The sequence below is a fragment of the Cricetulus griseus genome, chromosome 6 (genome assembly GCF_003668045.3).
Source record: "Cricetulus griseus strain 17A/GY chromosome 6, alternate assembly CriGri-PICRH-1.0, whole genome shotgun sequence".
NCBI lineage: Eukaryota > Metazoa > Chordata > Mammalia > Rodentia > Cricetidae > Cricetulus > Cricetulus griseus.
Genome location: NC_048599.1, coordinates 43,491,473 through 43,515,093, shown reverse-complemented (window position 1 = coordinate 43,515,093; position 23,621 = coordinate 43,491,473). Strand labels below are relative to the sequence as shown.

The following is a 23,621-nucleotide window of genomic DNA, read 5'->3' as shown; positions in this document are numbered from 1 at the left end:
CCATCCAGCTAATTTTGTTGGTTTATTTGCATTTCGTTGCTGTTTTTCTTTGCTAAGTTTTTCTCTAAAGTAGGAACCAAGATCTGAGTAACAGCATATACAGCTTTCCTGAGTAGCACTTTGTTAAGAAAAAGCCTACCTTCGGCAATATATGTGGGTAAATGTGTATCTTGCAAAGAACCATTGTAAAGATACAAACTATCTTAGCGCTCATTCTCCTCAAGCTGTGGAATGTCACGCTAGCCTCCTCCCTCTGTGCTCCAACCAAACACTCCACCCACAAAGGCAATCAGTACACAGTTGCTATGACCTAAATAATTTCGCATCTTCTCATGCTTCCTCTCCACAGAATCATACTGTAGGCAATCTTCTGGGTCTGGATTCTTTCTTCAGAAATTTGTATGCTAAGTATAGCCTAGGATTTTGGAAATACTACATGCATATACAATTTCGTCTGTCTAAACATTGATAAAATAAAGGTTGCACTCACTAACCTGAATGTTTGCAATGTCAACAAGGTGTTATTCTAGGAAGGAACCGTGTTAAATCAGCTGCAGAAAAATTAAGAAAACTATCCTAGGACAAATTAAAAATAGGAATAAAATTGCGAAGCAGTGGAAGATATGTATAACCTTCTTATAAATACGCTCATCTTAAGCACTTTTCAAGTACAGAAGAAAAAGCCTAATTATAAATTATTCTTATCCATTTATTAAGGCTTCTCCCTGAAGGGCTAATTCTAGGTGATGCCTCATTAACCTTGTATCAGCTACTTGTTCTTGAATTTAAAAAAAAAAAAAAAGAATCACTTTTCCCATAATTTTCATTAATTCAGCCAGGCCCTCCTCATTTGTACAAATTAGTAAAGTGAACAGAAGAGAGAGAAAGATACATCCTGTGGGCTGAGGGTTCCAGGGCAAGTTCCCTTACATTCACTAATTCTGTTCTTTTCATGAATTGTCCTATGTGGAGCCCCCTGCACCCAGTGGATCACTGGTTCAAATGCACTGATATTCAAGCATGAGCTACATTCTAAAAGGTCACCTCTCATTCTATTATGTATCAGTGAACACAGATACTGAAGCAAAGGCTATGTACTTTTATAGAACAGCCCTATGAACCTGTTGCATATGTGATGTATTATATTTCATTAAAATTTCAAAGCTAGCAATCATAAGAGACACTTCTGTTATGTAACCAATAGTAATTTGGAAAAATCCTGCCAACCATTTTAGAATATGCCATTCTAGTTTCTGAGATGTTAAAATGTGGGAAAGGGTACCCAGGTTAACCAGATACAGAAATCATGGTTACCAGCAATGTTGGAAACAGATCATGATGGGGAAGAGAAGACACATGGACTCAAATGATTTAGATAATCACTCAAAGCTATTTGCAGATTTGGGGGATAAAATTTGCCGAAAGGCCCAGCAGCCTTGGACAAGTACTAAGAAACGGACACAAAGTCCATGAGAAGGAGGTGAAATCATGTTGCACCAAAGAAACCAGAGTCCAGGAGTGCAACTTAGGTCATCTTTCTTTCTTAGCATGGCTCTTCTTCATTGTAGCAGATGAGGTGTCCTGCCTAGACCCACCAGCTGTTATGGGTGCTGCCATGGGTGCTGCCACTATGGTTTGAAGCTGAAAATGGTTCTGGAGATTGTCTTTGAATGACTGCCACTTTCTCCTGTCACTGTTGGAGTCCCACATTCACTCCACATATCCTAGTTACCAGGTAGCATTCTTTGCATCTGTGATGTGTAAACCTAGACCTCCTCTTTCACCACAGATTGTGAGATGTAATGAAGAGTCCAGAGGAGTTTTGAGGATCAAGTTGAGGACATGAGACAGCTGAGTCCACATCTCATTTATCTTCTGCTGTTCTGGATTTTTCCTGAGGACTTTCTCAATAGATCATTGTAAGAATCTCTGTCTCGGGCCCATTTTTTGGCAGGGGGCCTCACTTAAGATAATTGTTTCATTAATTTTTCTATTCTTGTCCTATTGGACTGTGGTGGATACCAGCTGCCCTCTCCCAAAAACTCAATCACCTAGAAGGACGAATGCCTCAACATGGACCAATAGAATCCAAAGTCTGTTCATAGTTCATAATTCTGTGTCCTACTTTTCTTCCTCCAGTAAACACACATGGTCAAAGCAGAATGTGATGCCCTTTCCTTGGGATCCATAAAAGTCAGATTAAAGAAAATGATTTTGTTGTAATGAACAGTGCTCAGTGACCAAAAGCAAATGGTGTTATTTTAAATACCAGAAGTCAAAAAGCATGGCTTCAAGATTCTTAACAATGATAATATAGTCAGAATGGTTTTGTTATAAATGTGTTCTAAATGTGTTCTAAGCCACAAGAAATGTAGACGTCTTTACTCATAAGAGATTTTAAACACAGGTAGGTGACTAAGTAGGGATATGAAATAAAGGATCGTCTTTATTACAGACTTCTTTTCTGAGACTTAACATAGAGTACATCTGCTTCCCTGATGATGCAATCTCAAATCAAGGTCCTTCATGCTGGCATTTAAATCAAACTGGATGAAGCATGCAAAGTTGTCAAATGGAATGCTAGTCACAGAGCATGGGCATTGCTTTCAGTGGACCAGACAGCTAAAAGACAATATCCCCATAAATTCTAACATCCTCCCACCAGAAAAAAAAAAGTGGGCCAGGCAGCTAAGGATGAAATGCCAAGAGATTTGCAAGGCTCATGTGATCCTGGGGCAAAGGTGAGCAGTTTGGTTATCACTTGTGTTCAAGTATCTATCACACTGTCTTCATTCAGTGGCTCCAAGGTATCTACTCTTGACGTAGCACTAATCAGGACAGTAAAAATATTACAAGGAAGAGGAAAGAGAAGACTCAGTGTGTGTATTAGTAAGGATTTGAAAGAAAAAGCACATTTGTGGAGCAAAAAATCATATTCAAGGTAAAGTTTTATAAATGATCCTGATCAAACATAAGTGTGTGTTATTGCGAGTGGGAAGAATCAGAGATGGAAGACACGGATCCAAAGGAGAAAGAAAACCAAGGCATTTTACATTATGCCTTATGATGAACAAGTAGACACTATGCATATTTGATTGACAGTCTAAGGAAAGCTTAAAATTCAGGAAATGATTGATGACAAAGATGGTGTCAGCGGGGCAGCCTCTGTGTTATAAACTACACTTCTACATCTGCTGACAGAGGACAGAGTTTTGTATGAGTGTGATTTATCAAGATTTTTTTTTTTCCCACATCAGTGTACAGAGAAAGGAAGAGATTCTGGCACTCTGAGGGTGCTGGGTGACATGTGGAGTCTGAGTAAGACAGAGGGAGCCACTGAAAACTGGGCCCCAGAGAGACCATGTATGAGGTATCTAGCAAGTAGAAGCAACATGGCTCTTTCACTCCTCAAATTTTGATGATTATAGGTTTGTACTTACTGAAATTTACATTGAATCTAATTTTTGTTCCATGAAGTTGCTTTTGAGTCCTTATTCAATACAATAAAATAGATGAACTAACAATTTGATTTTAAAATAGCAAAAACTCCCAACATATCTGTACATATCTAGTAAAGAATTTGAAAAAAAAAAGAGTAACAGCAACAATTGGATATAGAAAGATAGCTCAGAAATTAAGAGCACTTGCTACTCCTGCAGAAGACCTGAGTTTGGTTCTCAGTACCACACTGAGCACAAAACCTCCTATAGCTCTATCTCCAGGGGACCTAACACCCTGTTCTAGCCTCCAGCAGCATCGGCATGCACATTCAAACACATGTACATATATAAATAATGAGTAGCAGCAACAGAAGAAAAACATAAGAAAAATCTCTCCATTCCTTTCTATTTCATGATAAAAAAACTTTGTATCTAAAAAGTAATAAAAAATGTTTTATTCATATGGATTTACCAACAATAATATAATGGTCTATTGAGTAAGATTAAAGAATACAGTTAATAAAATATAAATGTTTAAATAGCTTTGGCAGTTCAGAAATTAACAAAGAAGAAAAACCAATGTGTCTGAGGTTTTCAGGGTGGAGAGTGATGGGATATTTTTGTTTTGTAACCTATGCCTGGGATATTTCTTTTAATAACTAACTTCATTATCTAAACTGTTCTGGCATTTGCTCCCTCTTTAAATGCAAACCAGGACAAGAATAACATTTAAATGTGTCTTGTCCTTTCAAGGTCAATTTGGCTGAGTATCATTAGTCAGGTTTCCTCTTTCTTATATTAGGCAAGCAGCAATGGACTGATTAAATATTTATAAGTCCAGTTGGATAAAGATAATCAGAACAGAAGATGCCATAAGAAGTAAAACTAAGTGTCAACCCAAAATGTCTATTATGTTCTGGAAGGTGAGTTTGTTGTTGTTGTTTTCTGTGGGTTTCTCCCTGTAGTAGCCCTGGCAGTCCTGGAACTCACTTTGTAGACCAGGCTGTCCTTGAACTCACAGAGATTCGCCTGCCTCTGCTTCCCAAGTGCTGAGATTAAAGGTGTGCAGCACCATGGCTGGTATTGGGGTTTTAAAACTTGTATTTGACAATATTGTTAAGACAGAGCTGATTTGTTTATAAGCATAAGTAAATGTTACCTTCTAAGATATATTAATATTTATGTCACAGTCATCTAAAATCATTGTGAGTAATTCATTCCCTGTACATTTGTGATACAGGGATGGGCTGGGGCTGTGAGATGTTCATTGCCCAGCTGTGAATGCAGCAATTTGTGCTTTCAAACTACTATCAAGGCAACACTTAAATAAATGGTAGGCATTCTTATGTGTCTAACCACATACTTTTAGAAAACACAATATTAAAAGCAGCCATGAGTATTTATCTGTACCATTTCATTTGCTTTTATAAAGCTAATGTCCAATAAAGATGTTGTTGACAATGACATTGATGTAAAGATGGGGGGTAATTTTTCAATCTGAGATCAAAGGATGAAGAATGGAGTGGGGAATAAATTTATTATAAAACATCTTCTTAGCCCATAGAGGTATAGGAGAGAAGTAATCCATTCCAGAACGTTTATGAAAAAAGTCTCGACTTAGCCGAAAGGCTTGTTATTCAATTATGATTAGTGTTGAGCAAGGCTTATGTTTATTTTGGCATTGAAATGTAAATATTTGTCTACATAGTTCTGTTACAGTTAATTTGATTTGGGGGTTTATAGGGCCGAGTATAGTAATCAATCTCAATTAGACTGATTAGTTTCACACTAAACTATGGCAAGGAAACACAACTTTTTCCAATCCTATTGACCAACTTGTTCTTTGGACACTGTCTTATTTTACCTTTTATGGCTGTGAAAAGACACATGACCACTGCAACTCTTTTTTTTTTTTTTTTTTTTTTTTTTTTTTTGTTCAAGTTAGGGAACAAGCTTGTTTCACATGTAAGTCCCTTCTCCCTCTCCCTCCCCTCACCCCACCCGCAACCTACTCTCCACCCCATCCACCCACCACTCCCCAGGCAGGGTAGGTCCCTCAAAGGGGGCTCTGCAGTGTCCACCAAATCTTCCTGTGCTGGGCCTGGGCCCTGCCCCATGTGTCCAAGGCCAGAGTGTATCTCTTCATGTGGGATGGGCTCTCAAAGTCCCTTCTTGCACCAGGGAAAAATACTAATCCACTACCAGAGGCTCCCTGGAGTGCAGAGGCCTCCTTATTGGCATCCATGTTCAGGGGTCTGAATCAGTCTTATACTGGCCTCCCAGACTGCATCTGGGGTTGATGTGCTCTCCCTTGTTCAAGCCAACTGTTCCTGTGGGTTTCTCCAACCTGGTACAGACCCCTTCGCTCTTCATTCCTCCCTCTCTTCAACTAAATTCCAGATTTCAGCTCAGTGTATATCTGTGGATGTCTGTCTCTGCTTCCATCAGCCACTGGATGAGGGCTCTTGTTGTGGATCGGTCAGCGGAAAGGGATGCCCACTGCAACTCTTATATAGTGAAACACTTAATTGAGGGGCTCACTTACAGTTTATCACCATGATGGGGAGCATGGCAGCATGAAGGCAGACCTGGTGCTGGCTACATCTTGACCAGAAGGCAGCAGGGAGTCCACTGGTTACCACACTGAGGGAAGCTTGAGCAAAAGAGACCTCAAAGTCCACCCCTAGAGTAACACACTTCTTCCAGCAAGGCCATACATCCTAATAGTACCACCCAGTTTGGAGGCCATTTTCTTTCAAACCATCATGGACACTGACAGATATTGAAAAACCAACCTCAGGGAAGTCACTTTCCCCAGACACTGGGAAAAAAACTCATTTCTGTATCCTCCCAATAGTCAGTTTTGCTGCTCTGGGTTCCCAGTAGAACAGTAAAAAGAGATCAGCCCCTTGCTGTCCATGAAGAAAACCTAATTGAATGATGTGAATCTCAGAAGATTTCTTTAAAAACAGAACAAAGAACTTGTCCTTTTGCCTGGATATTGCAGAAGAACACAAATTACTTTGTGTGGCTTTATCTTCTTAGGGTCACATTTGTTCAAGTCAAATCAAATTGGGATTAGATAACACGTTTTCAGTATTTTTTCCTAAAGCATCTGTTTGTTTACTTGAAGCTCCATGTTACTCTAACCAAAGTGAAATTCAAGCAACCCTTCATTTTGGAGTGATATATAATACCCAAGGAAGAGTATGTGGGTAGCTTTGAGACAGTATCTGTTCTCTGATGTGATCTGGGTGAACAAACTCAAGTTTATGATTCTGTGGTAACTTATCACACATATAGATTTAATTCTGTTACACTCGTAACTTCTTAAAGCATATGGAAGGAATTTACTTTTCAAAGTTGCATATCCTGTATCCTTTGTCCATTCCTAAGATGTCCCACAGACCCGAAACTTTATTCCAGCCCTGCCTTCATCATTTTATTTCCCTGAGAACATCTCTTTGATTCATGCACTTCTGTCAGTTGAATCAAATTTGGTATTCCATTAATACATTCAAACACACTTCCTTCCAGGCCTTTATTTTTGTGTTGTAAAACATATTTGCAACACCCAACATATTGTTACTGGAATCTTGGATCCTTTTCTAGTTGCCTGATGATATGGGGGAAATTAGAATCCCCTCCTAGCATTCTTAGTCTCACTTATAAAATAATTTAATAATGGACTAGAAAAGAAGCTCGAGGGACTATTTTGTTAGCGTTCTAAAGTAAAAACTTTCTAGACAAGCAATATGCAAATCTTAACAGCTGCCCTGAGAAAGGAGTAAGTGGGGTGGGGGATAGGCCATTTAATATTGCATGGAGGTAGAATCAGCAGATGACAACTAGCCACATGGTGGTGAGGGAAACTTCAGAGAAAGAGTAAGGAAGCCTAAAATTTGGGGTAAACACAAAGATTTTTTTTTATTCATGCTTAGAAAAGAAACAAAGAAGAAAAGAGAAATTATGTCTTCCTGAAGAGTTCAGAAATGTAGGCCGACTTATGGTTAGCTATTATAGTAGAAGTGGAAATTCTGGGAAGACAAGGTATAATAGCTCACTAAAAGACTAATTATTCCAGCCATCTCTTTAGCATGCCTAGAGGTAAGCTCACCTTCCTAGGGGTGGTTCCTTTGCCAAGTAAATAACCTGGCCCAACTGAACATTAGTACTCCACCCAGGCCAGAGATTCTGCCTTCTTGATCATGATTTTTTTCCTACTTTTACACTATTTGATAACTTTCATCTTCCCACTTATTATTAGAAAATCACGTGGTTTAAATGGCAGTGGCACTTCCAGCTGCCTTCAGACTGGAACCCTGGTATTGGCTTTCCTTTCTCTCCCCCTTCACTGAATAAAAAAGCATCTCTATTGCCCTTCAACAGGGTGCTGTGTTGAGTACAAGCATCATCAATACTGACAAGCTACTTCATGAATCCATGCAGGTCTTCCAGCTTTCTCAGTTTGCTTATTGTATTACTTACAATTTTGTATTCCTATATCTTGAGGCATTAATTACATTTTAATTAAAAATGGACCCCATAAGCAGTAATAAGGCCAGCTGTAGCCTGCGATGTTAAGATACACTCACTGTTTCAACTTTTAGAACAAACAGAAAATGGCAGGAGGGTACAAGTGATTCCAAAATTGCCTGCCAGTTACATTTTGTCATCTAGTCAGATGGTGATCCTCGTCTCTAGCAGCTTGTTTTCATATTTTATGTTAAAGAGGGGAAGACGGGACAAGTACAAGTGTCTACTCACTGAGACATTTATCTGTTTATTAACCATTTGCAATTTTGAGAACTAGACGCCAATACATACAATAAAAGTTAGTCTAGCTGATTCCAGTTGAAGAAGAATGATATCAAAAAACAGCTGGACGGTGTCATGCACAAATGAATGGTGTCTGTCCTACATGGAAGATGTCATACACATCAAAGTGATGTTCGACACAGCTGGATGATGTCAGTCACATATGGGTGATGTTATGAACAGTGGGATGATGTCAGGCACAGCTAGATGATGTCAAGCACAGCAGGATGATGTCAGGCACAGCTGGATGATATATCAGACACAGCTGGATGACATCAGGCTCAATGGTATAGCAGGCTCAGGAAAATGATGTCAGGCACAGGAAGATGTTATCAGTCCTAGCTGGATTTTGTTAGACACCAGTGGATGATTTGGGGCACAGCTGGATGATGTCAGGACTAACAGTATGATATTAGACTCAGTAAAATGATGTCAGGCTCAAGAGGATAATTTTAGACAGCTGCCTTACGTCAGTCTCAGCGGGATAATCACACACACACAGCTGTTTCATGTGAGAAACAGCTGTCTCATGACAGACTCAGGTGTCCAGTCAGCTGTACTAGCCTTTCAAGACAGGCAAGTATTTTCATCTTCTTTGGTCTGAGAGTCTTTGTTCTTCGTTTTTAACTTTTATTGATTCTTTGTGGATTTCACACCATGCATTCCAAACCCTCTGCCGCTGCAAATCAAAACCAAATTTAAAAGAAAAACCAAAAAACAAGCAAAAGGAAGGAGACTCTTGTCATGGAAGCTATCGTGTGGCCTGTTGAGTCACACAGTTTATCCTTTAGTCCATTCATTTTTCCTTAGAAGTCACTCATTCCCATGAGTCACTCATCTGGCTCCAGACTCCAGGCCTCTCTGGTTTCCACTACACCACCAATTATGGACTCTCACTGGAGCTCCTCTTACATATCCTGTTGTTGTCCTGTGTTGTTGATATTGTACTGTTTTGGATCTGTCGGTTCATCCCCTTCACATGCTCAAACAGATAATAGATTTGGTGGATGTTGGGGAGGGCCAACTCATAGGCCTAGTTCTGAGCCTGGGTAGTAGCTAGGTTGGTTAGCCCACTAACTTTGCCTCATCGTCACTATTCAGGCAAGCTCGTCAGCACTCCAATCCAGCCTACAGCAAGGAGCAGTCAGTTCTCCTGTTCTTAGGCCCCAAATCTGGATCCCCTATACTCACCTCATCAGGGCCAGCTCTACTGTTTTGTCCAGGCAAGGTGGGGGGCCCTCTAACCTGATTGCTGAAGGGAGAATTATGGGGGAGCAGCTCAGTTCTCCTGCTCTCATGCCCAGAACTGGCTCACTTGCACCCGTGACAACAGGGTCAGCACTACTGTGTTGCCTAAGTGGGGTACAGGGCCTGCTCTCCTATATGCTTATGTGTGCTGCAGCTGGTGTGGGGCAGGGCTAGTTCTCTCACTCTCATGACCCAGGGGCCAGCTCTCTAGCATGCCTCAGGTAGCAAGGGGTGGAGGGTGGAGGGCATCTTTCCCTCATGGGTACCACCACATGATGGGACAGGGTGCAGGCAGAGTCAGTTCTGCTGCTTTCCGGCCCTCAGGCCAGGCTCACCCAGATCAGGTGCACTCCAGTCAGTGGTGAGAGGAGTGGTCATCTTTTCCAAGTGTGGAAGTGGTCTAAGAATTTTTTTATCTAGAAAAATTAGTACAATGACTTTATTCCTTGAATTGCTGAAAGATTAAATATTATGGATCTAAATGCTTAGGTAGCACCTGGTATGTACTGTGGTAACTGTTTTTTGTTACCACAAGTTAAATATATTATATTTATGGCTTCTGTTAAATATATTATATTATGGCTTCTTGCCTTCCTTCTACTAAAATTGGATTTATGATAAAAACTTTATTTTCCTTTCCAAACTTTATATATCTTACATAATCTCTCAAACTGTATAGTCGTGTTCACATTAAACTTAAGTACAAATATAAAAATTTTGTAGGGTCATGGTGAAAAGTCTACCTGTGAGTAACCATATAATCCAAAAGAGGAATAGAGTTTCTGTGTTGTTCAAATGTTCAACTTCATGATCTGGGTCATAACTCTTGCACTTTATGAGTAAATTTTTCTTTTTTTAATGCTATTTTGTCCTGGTATTGGGACACTCTTTTTAAATTTAAATTTATTTTATTTGCATTGGTGTGAAGGTATCCGATCCCCTGGAACTGGAGTTACAGACAGTTATGAGCTGGCATGTGGGTGCTGGCAATTGAACCTGGGTCCTCTTGAAAAACTGAGCCATCTCTCCAGCGCCTGTAAATTTCCTTTTACATATCTCCTTAAGATGTATGCACACTGTCATCTTTTTGTTATAATTCAATAATTCAATGCAAAGAAGATAGGCCTTAAACAACAATATTTTCAAATTTGTGAAGGAAATGTTGGTGTTGTGAAGGAAATTGTAATAGTGTCTGTGCTCCCACCTTTAGTTTCTTAATGAAGTGTCTAGATAGCAGAAACATCCCAGTAGTACATAAACCACTGTTCAAAGAATAGTCACTGCAGCATCACAGGAAAGAGCAGTATCCAAAATACAATTGAAATACCTGGTAATCTGGAACAGGCTGGTTATCCATTGATCCTATGATCAGATGATTCCCCTTTCAAATATCGCTAACCACATATGAATCCATGCATATGCTTGTATGACAATGCTCATAGCAGCGTAGCTAAAAATGAGAAGCCCTTTACATTTGCTGAAAAAATGGGTAAAGGAGCACTGTTGTAGTCCTACGATTCGACTACAAACCTACTAGATCATGAGTAACTCAAAGCAACATTTGTAATGAGAGAAGCCAGAAGAAGAATCCACTACCTGGAAAGGGCTTTATGGTTTTGTAAGATTCCCACCGATGTAAAAGAGGCAGACACAAAATGTGTCTATGGCAGTAGGTATTAGACTAGTGGTCACCTTTAAGGAGGAGGTAAGGAAATGCTTGCTGATGGAAATTGTTTGGGGGGACTGGACAGGATTTGGGGCAGCCATCTTGTGATCTTGAAGACTTACCCAGAGCTGTGAAAATGGCTGTCTGAAAATTGATGAGTTGTACAACACTTGTCACAGCCCATTCCCTTTTCTGTTTCTCATGCAAATGAACAGAAACGACCATTTCAACTCCAATAGCTGATACATCCCATAAAAGAATTCAAAGTAGAGTGTAGTTTCTACTAGTGAAAATTAAAAGGGGAGGGGTTACTAAAGAGATACAGAGATTTCAGAAAACGAACCTTCACCCTGGCATTCCAAAGTGACAGCCCTTGAAGATCATTAGCAGAGAGTTCACATATCCAACCAAAGGATTGATACAAGTGAAACTAGATCACCCACATCCAATGCTTTGCTTCTTCCTAAGCTACATGAGGATCTAAAAGAGCTGTGACCCTTCCTAGAGAAATGAGAAAAAGGCTATGTCCTATTTAATGCTAAGTCATAAATATGAGAAAAGAAACTGTTATGAGAAGCTGCCCCCACAATGCTCAGACAATGATAGAATAGGTCTACATAAAAGCTTCACAGTGGACAGACAGGCACCTTCAAAACCAGATGTCTGCATCTGGCAATGTTGCAGACTGGATGCCTTACCTTTTTTTCTGAAAATGTTAGCTTACTTGCTGTTCTGTGTCAAAAAGTGCCAAGAATATGTTTTGTATTGTGTTAAGAAAATTATGTAGCAGCTGGTGTGGTGGCATGCACCTGTTGACCTGACAGAGAGGGTCACTTGAGGCCACTGACAGCCTGGGCCACCCAGGGAAACCTCATCCAGGAAAGAAGGAAAAGACACATGTAGGGAGAAATAGAGAAAGAGAATTATGGAACTATAAATAATTCATGATTACATTTAATTATATACATTTATCATTTTACAAACAGTTAAAAAAAAACATGCACTAAGGTTTTCCTCTGATTCTATACAGCATTCTGAGCATTTTCATTATCTGTGAGAAACAGATTATTTTTTCCTTTTATTGAAACTAGATTCTTTATTCACATAATGAAAGACCCTCAGAAGCTCAGGCCTCCAGGATTTCAGCCCAGGACCGCGGTCACCCCAAACACCAGGTGGAATCAAAAGCTTGATGCAAACTGCATGAAGCTTTATTAAAGTTGTTTAACGAGCTAACCCCATGTTAACTCGGGTCTTTCATCCACCTGCCGTGGTGGACGGCTAGAAAAGACAGCTCGAACCGCTGCATAGAGATCTTATAGGACAACGTAAGGGGAGGGTCTAGGGGCTCAGGATTGGTGTGGCTCCAGGCTTGGAGGGTTTGCCCTGTGTTGATTGGTCAACTGGTTGTCTTGGCCCATAGGCCCTCCCAGGGCGGTTGCTATGCTCTGCACGTCATTGTTGTGCACTTGTCGGTAAAGCACACCCAGAGCCATAAAGCATAGCACCACCAACTAACTTCTGATTGGTTCCTTGCCACAAGGCAGGCATCTGACCTCCTAGTGAGTAAGACAAGGTCAGACAAGCACTCGTGTTCAGCTGTTATGGCTGCTGAAATGGGGAGCTGGTCCCTTCAATAATATATCCTGATCACAGCTACCCCTCCCTCTATTCCTACTACTTCCTCCCAAACCTTCCCTTCCAGATCCACTCCCTTTCTTCCTCTCATCAGAAAACAAATTGGCTTCTAAGAGATAATAATAAAATAGATATAATATAATAAGATAAAACAAAAATTAACACATCAAAATAAGACAAAACTGGAGGAAAAGTGCCCAAGAAAAGACACATGAAACACATATAGACAAGGAGACCCATTCCTTCACATACCTAGGAATCCCATAAAAATGCTAAATTGGAAGTTATAATATATATATATATATATATATATATATATATATATATCCAAAAAGGACCTGCAGAGAAATGTAAAAATATGTAGATAAATAAACAAATAAAAATATAGGTTAAATTAAATTTTAAAATAAAATATAAGATAAAAATAAAAAAGTAAAAGCCCTGACATGGCATTATGAGACAAGGAGTCTCCAAAGACGTCATTGAGTTTATTTTCTGTTGGCCATCTCCTGTTGGACATGTAGCCTACCCTTAAGAGTAATTTGTTTCCCCAGTGAGACTCCCTTGGAGAAAACTAAATTTTTGTTTACAAGTGGTTATCAATAGGAGATTGCTTCTGGGTTAGGGATAGAGACATGTATCAACTTCTTTCAGCTCAAGGACCTCTTGTGGTGCAGACCCATGCAGGCCTGTGCATGCTGCTTCTGTCTCTGAGTTCATATGCACATGGATCTTGTTGATTTTAGAGGCCCTTGTTTCTTGGTGTTCTCCATTCCCTCTGGCTCTTACATTCCCCTTTATCCATCACTCATTGGGTCGGCTTACTTCCCTTTGAGAAATGCTCCTTTTCTTTTCAGTTCAAAGAGTATTATCTCGAACTTACCTACATATTTGAGTGCACATCTGATATCGTATTTTATACAAATTATGGCATACTGGCCACAGTGCTTTCAGCTGTCCTTATCCATTCATGGTGCTATTTGGAATGATCTCAGTATTTACCATTACAAATAAGCTACATGCAGTCATTTTATATTCATATCACTAAGCATGTCTGGGACTGTTTTGCAGTATTCATTCTTATCAGAATATGTGAGAACTTTACAAATGTGTATTTTGGAAATCTTTCTTCACACTGTCAGATTTCTTTAGAGCAATTCTAATTTAACAAAGAATATTACCAGAACTCTAAATACTCACCTGAGCACTCTTACATAGCTCTAAAAGACATAAATACTATAATGAATTTTATTTGTAATATTTCCTTTGTTCATAAGTCCCCCAAATATAAACATACATCAAAATTATGTTTATTCACATTCTTAAATGGCACAGTACTTTTGAACATACACAAGTAAAGCCACTGTATTTAAATTCTTCTTTTATTTGTTTATTGGAGTCAGAACAATAGGGTTTATTTTTTGTTCTATTTTACTTGTATGATGTACATCACAAAAATACAGTGCAATTTATTGTAATCTATTCTAGTTATAGACATTTTGGGTCCAATTCCCTTTTGACATCTCAATGTTTTTGATGAACATTCCTGTGAGTATTCCTCAGTGCTCTTTTTATCCAGATCTTGCAATCTTGGATTGTGAATAGAGTAGTGCTTTAGTGACTATAGTGAACAAATACCTCACAGAAATCACATAAGAGTGAATATTTATTTTGTCTCATGGTTTCTAAGGGTCCAGTCTGTGGACACTGGTGGTTCAGTGTTTCTGGGTCCATTGTGAGACAGAACATCCTGGTAGTGGGATTGGGTGGTAGACAAAACTGTCACTTAGGAAGGGCAGAGATCAGGGGGAAAGCTGTACAAGAAGAAGCCAGGGTAAGATGTAACCCAAAAGATCATGCCTTTGTGATCTAGCTTCTCCAGCTGTGCTCATCCTCCTGTCTTTAACTGTCCCCAGTAATCTATGTCATCGTGAATACATTAGAGGATTAATCTACTTTAGGTCAGACCCTCTTAAGCTAACCATCTCTTGGAACTCTCTCAGGCACTCTCACAAAGCTTCACTAACCTCCTGCGTGCTTCTTAATCCAATCAAGTTGACAATCAAGCTAAGTAATCACAAATGGAATTTCTGCATTTCCTGCTGGGACCCTATTTCCAGTCTACCTGTGCAATTCTTTTCCCAGGAAATGCTAGTAGCTTACATTTCCACCCAAATGTGTGGGAGAATTGCTAGTTAAACCCTGGCTAGCAACTAAGGATATCCAGCATTTCAAACAAGTGAATGTAAATTCTTATCTAAGCACATTAAAATGTTCATGAACTAACTCCTAACTAAGCATCTTCAGACTTAACCTTTCATGTTTTTACTTCATTGAGTTATCTCTTTAAGTGCTTGCCTTTATTGTTCCTGGGTCTTTCATCGGTTTTTATTTTTATTTACTTTATTACTTACTTGTTATTTTTTATTTCTTTGGACCTGGTGGCATATTTGCCAGTGGTATATTTCAAAATTTGAAACCATATGCCAGCACTCCCTAATTAAACAGGACTGGCTCACCAATATAAGTATTTAAGGCCATTCTTCCTCAAGTCCTACTCTATCTTAAGCTTCATTTCATACAATATGTGCTCCCCAATTGACAAAAATTTACCCTTGTTTCCACTGTTTCTCCTTTGAAGTGCTTTGTATTTATAAAAAGGAGGATGATGTCCTGTAACCTTTTTAATGATTGATTTAAATCTCAATGTTGTCTTCAGCATGATAGCAGGCAGAATTTTCAAGTTTGACCAGCTTTGCTTTATTCATTTTGTGGGACTAAGTTTTCCAAAATGCCTGCAAGCATTCTAACATAATGTATATTTTCCATTAATTCAAACTTGTAAAATTGGTAATTACAGAATTATGAATTTACCTATTTTGTATCTTTCATGTTCAACCCATCAATTCTTTTATTTTCTTTTTTTTGGGGGGCAGGTTTCTAGACAGGGTTTCTCTGTGTAGTTTTGGAGCTTATCCTGGCACTCACTCTGTAGACCAGGCTAGCCTCGAACTTACAGAGATCCACCTGCCTCTGCCTCCTGAGTGCTGGGATTATAGGCATATGCCACCAACGTCCGGCTTTCTATTCTTAAAAAATCTGATTTGTATGTTAAGATAATGAATACTCAGTGTTTATATTTGAATGTTTGAGTGTGACACTTCCCTGGAAGTTTCTTGTGATCCAGATCCAAGTTTCACAGTAGCTTTTATTGATCTTACTCCATTGATCTTTCCATGCAGTATGGGGACTTTTGATTAGCTGACTGCATGAAAATTAAAAGTAGGTTCTGATATAACAAAATTATCATAGACCCAAGTCAGAAAATTGAAGAGCTAGAAAAAAAAGATTAGAGAAAAAGGAGATGGGGTCATAAACTTTTAGCAAAAGGAGAGTATGCAAATAATGAATGCTAGTGCAAATGTCGGCTAAGGAAAAGACACATTTTAGTAGCTCCTTAAAGCCCTGTAAGGAATGATCACAATTCATGGCTCTGGGAAGCCATCATATGAGGAAGCTGTATATCACAGTAAATTGTCTTGCAGTACTTGGTCCAGAGTGAAGGATAAATATGCTTAATGACCTGTGTTTTGACTCCAGTTTGAACCTACTACATTAAAGAAATTTATTATTTTTAATAAAAACAGCTAGATATAACAATTTTGATTGGAATATGTTAGCAAATTGTGTGCATGTACGTGTGCAAGGGAGTTCCTCATACTTAGAGCATCTATGGTAGGCCAGCTTCCTGTATCTGTCTGTCCCAGAAAAATATGGATAGAACATGCAAATCAATTCTCACTTATAAAATGTTAGTGATTTTTGTCCCACCCCAGTGCATTTCCTCCCTGTGCATTTAATCCTTCATATCGCAGAAAGTAAAGAAGGAAGAATGATATGGTAAGCAATTCATAAAGTCTTATATAAGCTTCTGCATATATTATATATATATGCATCCTATATTTATAGATATGTACCCAGTATCTCATATTATATCATATACAAAACTTTTTCCACTCATCTAAATTTGCAAGGTCTGTGATTTTTATTTATTTTTGTTTTTTAAAAGACCCATTCTTATCATTTTTTTGCATGTATCTCTCTGTGTATATGTGTGTATGTATGTGTGTATGTATGCTAGCCACAGGTGGGCAAGTGCCCAAGGAGGCAAAACAGGGTGTCTGATCCTCCATGGAAGTTAGGTTACAGGTGGTTCATAAACCAGCTCAACTTGGCACTGGGAACTAAACTTGCGTCCTATGAAAGAGCAGAATTTACTCTTAACCACTCTGCCATCTCTCTGCCCACAAGATCTGTAAATTTCTAAAACATAAATCCTTGTGTTGTATAACTTTTATTCTAAATCCCCTTGAAAGCATAAAAACTAGAAATGGAAAATAATATATGAAGATATATGAAAACAATAATGAGTTAAATACAGAAATCCAAGCCATTGGGGTGTGCTTCCTCATATCCAACAGTAGAGTGTCAAAAATCCTAGTAACTCTTTGGGACATTGGAATTTTATTTTCTACATTATCTAAAATTAGTTAGAGTCTTACTTGCAAATGCTATGTTTTAATGAGCCAGTGTCATGCTGTCAGCATTTTAGAGTATTTCTAACTACATAAAGCAAATTGAACATTTAAAGGAAAAATGATGTATAGAATCCTTTTTAGCTGTTGTGTCTATCAGATTCTTACCTAGACAGCTGCTTTATAAATTACTAGGTATTAGGCACTGCCTGATCTTTCCTGTTAAAAGCCAGGTCTGCTAAGCATTCTAGTTGCTAGGCAGTTATAGGGAATGTATTTCCTTCCAGACCTGTATCATGGGCCATCTCCATGCCATGCTAATTTTTCTAAACTTCCCAGGGGCTTGCTAGGGCTTCTTGTTCGCTTCTTTATTATCATGTCAGCTATAAATGTTGCATCCTTTGCCAGCTTTTATCAGGGTGTTTCTGGATGGTAAATATGGTACATTTATATTAAGTGACTCTAAAGCATCTTATTAAAAAGACATAGATAGGCCGGGCATTGGTGGTGCACGCCTTTAATCCCAGCACTAGGGAGGCAGAGGCAGGCGGATCTCTGTGAGTTTGAGGCCAGCCTGGTCTACAGAGTGAGTGCCAAGATAGGCTCCAAAGCTACGCAGAGAAACCCTGTCTCAAAAAAAAAAAAAAAAAAAAAAAAAAAAAAAAAAAAAAATAGATCAAAGCCATGAAGCCAGTTGTGGAATTTGAAAACATGAATGAGGAAAAAATTAGCATTAAAAATACAACAAAAATCTGTTTCTCTTCAGTTTTCATGAATTTGTTCAAATCACACTAGAAGGTGAAGATATGAGACAAAAGGGGGAAGAAAGGGAGATAAATGGACATCTGGGGAGGAAAGAGGGGAGGATGAGACTCAGAAGAGTAGATAGAAGAAGGGAATAGACTTGAAAGGTGTCTTTGAGAGACGTTGTTCGTGGATGTGAATTGACATGGCACAGCCCCTGTGCAACAGGGTTATAAAAGCTCTGAGTTTGCTTCTTTAGCTGCCTGGATTGGGAGTTTCTTGGGAACTACAAATTTTGCCTTTCTAGTGCTTTAGAGTGATCACTTCACCCCCGAGCAGGTCTGGTATGCATCAGACCAGTCTTCAGCAGGACTGGTAGACCCCAAAGTTGCATCAGTGCCTGGAGGAGTCTTCCACAATATGCATTCAACTTTGTAGAATTGGAGTTGAATCCCTTGAGGTCATGTTTCCATCAGAGGAGGGCCTCCAAGCTTTCCAAGAGAGGGGCCTGCAGGCAAGATGGCCTTTTTCTTGGTTTTACTACTGAAAGAAACAGCTACCTCTTTGCTTCTCTAAAGAAGGGGGTTTTGAAGGTTGTTTAGGAAAAAGAAATGGGGAAAAAAAGAAGGTCATAGTGAGTTGCCCATCTGGTAGGTGCAAATAAGGGTCCAAAGACTAGTGAGTCTGCTCTGATGTTCATGGGGTACCAAGAAGAATCCCATCTCCCTCTCACAAGTGAGTTTCTCAACTGGCTTTCTGCATTCAAATAGAGATCTGGCCTGTGAAGAGCTAAGCCATATGGACAGAAAGGTCAGGGGCTCCTGGCACGTCCTCCATTCCCTTCTGTTGCATACAATAGAGCATTTCTTTTCCAAAATGAAACCATTAGAACTATATTTTTTAGAAAAGGATTGTGTCCATCCAGATTTATTGCTAACCATTTTATGCTTTAAGTTATCCTAATTTGTTATATTGATGAGACATGATTTTATTATACTGTTCATTAATTTTATATTCCACCATAATGTAGTAAATATACCCACATCTGTAGTCAGATGGGATACTGTGTATTTATAATGACTTTTGGGAAAGAAAAGTTAGATGTACATGCAAAAGCCATGCAAATGTTATTCCCTTTAACATAGAAATTATGTTTATGTTGGGGAAATTTTTAATAAAATCATCTGCAGTTTAAATATGTTTTAGTTATAATGATAAAGAAGAGAATAATATAAAGAATCAGAGAAGGTTCATTGATTGGGGCTATTTTTTTCTTGAAGTGAGAAAATTTTTTACCATTGCTGAGGGGATAATTCACAGAAGACAGTGCCCCACAGCAAGGACTTACCCATCCCCAAATGTCAAGACTTCCAAGGGCAATTACAGTATAGTCATCCCACAGAGAAAGGATCATCTTTAAAGTTCACAGCCTTTCAGGGTTCAACCTAGAAAACTATTTTCTGTAATTAAATTGGATGTAAATTGTTATACGTGTTGTGGCTCCTGGCAGATTTGCCATGAAGCCGGTGAAGCTGCAGTCACATGCTGTTACTACACAGGTCTTAAAAGGCCATCAAGATGGATGCATTTCATTTCATAATATTATTGGACTTTGTAATTTTTCCTTCATTTAGGGAAATTTTGATTTTCTATTGCTGTGGGTTTTTTCTTCTGTAATTATGCAAGTTCCAGATGCCAGTAAAACAGACCCTCCTTTGATTATAATTTTAAGGGTGTAAAATAGAGTGTTCATGATCAGAGAAAAATATAATGAAGAACTACCAATGGCAGGAATGGAAAGATAGTCGACTCATGGGATTTCTTTTTCTAATTTTCACATCTTTGAAAAGCTGTTAGATTGGTTTATAGTTAATTTGTGACTATTATTTTTCCTACTGAAGCACAGAACTAGCTGGCTTCTTTTTAAGTGTTTTCTGTCTAACACATAATAATTATGTATATTTTTAGGTACCATGTGACATTGGAATACATGGAAATAATGTACAGTAGTCATCTGTGGTTCACTGGCATGCCCATCTCTTCAAATATGTGTGTGTGTGTGTGTGTGTGTGTGTGTGTGTGTGTGTGTGTGTGTGTGTGTTGTGAAGTCTTCCTCTCCCTGGTGACTAATATAATATATAATAATTAAACCCTACTAACTATACAAAAGTGTTTCTAAGTAAAAGATAGTTCATGGATTTACAGAATGAAATGTGGGGAATCCTCTCTCTTGAGTATTTTAGGAAGACTTTGTGGATTTGGTTTGCAAATTCTGAAGTCTATCAGTGTATGTATTCTACTCTCCTCCTCCATTGATATCAATTTTGTTTATATTCAACCAAGAGGGCTAGGTACAAACCTTATAGGTTGGCTGGGCTCTGCTGAGTTCTCATTTGGAGTCTCCTACAAAGCCACAGTGAGATGGTGGTAGCAACTAAAGTACTCTGCAAGGTTTAGCAGAGTCAGGCATCTCACATGATCACTTCTGTGCCTGGTGCCTCAGTGCTCTTGCTGAAATCTCTCTGGATAGCAGAGTATCCTGTCTGACAAATTGGTACTCTAAGAAGAAAGGGGCAGACTCTAAGAAGAAGAGTGGCAGACTCTTAGCTGTTGGATCTGGAGTTTGAGAGCATCTTTTTCACCACATTCAAGGACTCAGCACAGACCTTCTCTGGGTGCCAGAGTGCCGTGCAATACAGAGAGGAAGATTTGAAGATAGCCATCTTTAAACATAGGCTATCATCACAATAAGGAACATTTGAATTTTATGCTGACCATAACACAGGGAGGGGTCAGCCAGGTAGAGCAGGCACCATTTCTGCAAACATATGTGATGTCCTTCCCTTCGTTTATAGACAGTTGTGTACAGAAGCAAACACATCTTCACTAACACCGAGTGCACAAAACTCGGAACTTCTTTTAAGCCCAAGAGAAGTTTCTTAAGATGTCTCAGAACTGGCAACCACTTCAACAGTTATCATCAGACTTCCATCCCTATTTCTCACTAGGTTTAAATAGTCTTCATTCTGAACACCATTGCCAAACATGCCTATTTCCATCACTCTCACCATTTACCTTACCATTTCTCCGGTCAGTCCTGTCAATATGAAAAGGCTATGTTACATAGTTATGTGAGAAAAAAATCTTTAGTTTTTTTCAGGACTTTAAAAAGAAAAATGTACAGTCTTATCCAGAAATCGCCATGCCCATAAGTGTTTAGTGATACAATAGCATAAGGAATTTTGATGACTTAATGCTGCAGATCTGGGCACTCACAGTGACTTCATGTGGGACTAAATTGCATTCTCAGAAAACTGGTACTAAGATACCCATACCTATGGCACACAGATACAGAGCATCTGGACAAGATACAAGTACAGAGGCCAACCAGCTGTAGGATGCAGGAGCTCAGTAATAGCACTTAGCCATTTATAGTGCACTATAGATGAACCACTGTTGTGCTGGAACCACCAGTTTAGTTTTCTGTCATGGAAATCAGTCTGAATAGAGAATGGAGCATAGGTAGAAGCTTACAGTTTGCCAGTAATAGTATTTTGGTGTAAGATTAGTAATTGGGGGAAATTACTAATATTTGGTTTGGAATTTAGATAAGATATAAACTGCTTCCTACTGAAACAAGGGGGCCCAAGCTCAGATATCCATCCTTTTATGTGTGATTGTAGAGAAGCTGGAGAAGCAAGGGAAATAGAATTCTTTGGTGTGCCCCTGAGCCAACAGGAACTAATGACTGCTGAGTGACACCCCACCCCCACCCTCATTTGTCTTTGCTAGCTAACTAAATTCTTATCCCAGTCTAAGTGTTAAATTGAATCTGTTGTTTGAATTGAAGGATCGGCACTCTGTGGATTCAGTTAATCTTGTGTTTAATAAACGAAGAGTCATGGCAGTTAGGATATGTACACTGTATAAAATCAAATGATTTGCAATGATTCTCACAACAGAATATGCTCAAAAAGACCCACTTGCCATGAGCATGCCAGGAGCCTGCTACAGTGGCCACAGCTCCACCAGGACACATTAGTTTACTTTCTTTCTACTGTGTTCCTTTGATATATGAGTCTTTAATGTCAATGATGTCAAACAGTCCTGACTTTTGACATCAAACTGTGATTGTCCCTGTTGGTGAACTGCAAATGAGATAATGAATAGAGGCTCTGCTAAAGTTTCCGTTCTTGTTTTCAGTTTTACAATATGTCAATTAACACATCTTTAAAAAGTCGTCGAATATTTTCACCACACCCCCTTTTTTTTCATCACAACCATGGAAGTAATGGAATTTAGGATTGCCAAAATTGTCCATATTCTTTGATTCATATGGCAAAAGGGACCAATTATAAGAATATGGGCTCTTGATAATGGCAAGGCTCTGGAGAAAGTAATTTAAAATTATTTGTCTCTGATTTTTGGAAGCAGTTCAAACAAGCTTTAAAATCCATTTCCAAGGCTGGACATTACCATTCTTTAGTCATCCCATCCACTTGTATTTAGTGACTATTTCGAATGCAGTGCTGATACAAGGGACATAGAATTGAAAAGGACTAAGGAGCCAACATCCATCTCTGAGAGGACAAGGAATAAGAAATGTGTTTGCTGTTACATTATTGTATTTAATAGCACTTAGGACAATATGTGTTAAAAAAAATAGATCTTTTCTCTTCCCTCCTTCCTTCCTCCCTCCCTCCCTCTTCACCCCCTTCTATTCATGGTTCTTTTCATTTTTCTTATTTAAGTGACAATAGAACATCAATGCTATTGTTATTCAACAGAAGTAAGAACATTCAATGCTTATTTCACTGGGCTTGGGGCAAATGTCTTCTATATCATGGCAGAACTCCTGAGGTCGGAAGTTATATCAGCCAATCTTTCGCTCCCTTGAATCTCGTACATTAACCTAATGGTTGACAGAGTAATCAGTGAATAATCCATTAAACAACAATAACAATTGGTTTAGTTGCCCAAAAAGAAATGGCAAATTTGGAGAGGTGTCTGTGTTTACCATCACATAGGTGGCACACAATGTGTGCATCATTGAGATATCACACAGTATCCCAAAGAGATGAAGGAGTGCTATGATTTTATGTGTCAGTTTAAAAAGTAAATTAAAAGAATAAGTGAAGTTCACTTTAGTTTTCAACTCAGGACAGTGGTCACATAGCTTATGAACAGGATTTGATTTTCAAGAAATGTCCCTGGAACACCTTATAGTCAATAAAATGAGGCTTGAGGCTTGGCCTGAAAAGGTCATCACTTAGCAATGGTCTTGAAGAATGAGCTATGACTTAATATTCCCTCATTTTCTCCATAGCCATGCTGTCTGGAAGATGGAGCAATGCCCCACCTCTCTAGCTTTTGATGTGGAGAGACTTTTCTGAAAACATCCTGCTTCTGCAGAGTTTTCCGAGGCCCACAGGTGGCTGAAACCCTACTCCACCATAAATCATGGTGTGGAAAGCTTCCTGCGTAATTTAGAAAACAGAAAAGCAAACACTTTGTCAGCCAGCGATCAGAGGC

The 23,621-nt window shown here is 38.9% G+C and overlaps 1 protein-coding gene across 6 annotated transcripts in view; it reads left to right on the top strand.

Annotated features, from left to right (window-relative positions):
- The window catches only part of Plcb1 (phospholipase C beta 1), a 678,981-nt gene that overhangs the window by 341,738 nt on the left and 313,622 nt on the right, over positions 1-23,621 (top strand). The window contains exon 1 of one of the 6 annotated variants that reach the window (XM_035446909.1): positions 1,900-1,919. The exons of the other annotated variants lie outside the window; for them this stretch is intronic. The gene's annotated coding sequence lies outside the window, so the exon portion shown is untranslated. Of the gene's footprint in view, positions 1-1,899; positions 1,920-23,621 lie in introns of those variants that run through there. 6 annotated transcript variants of the gene reach the window in all.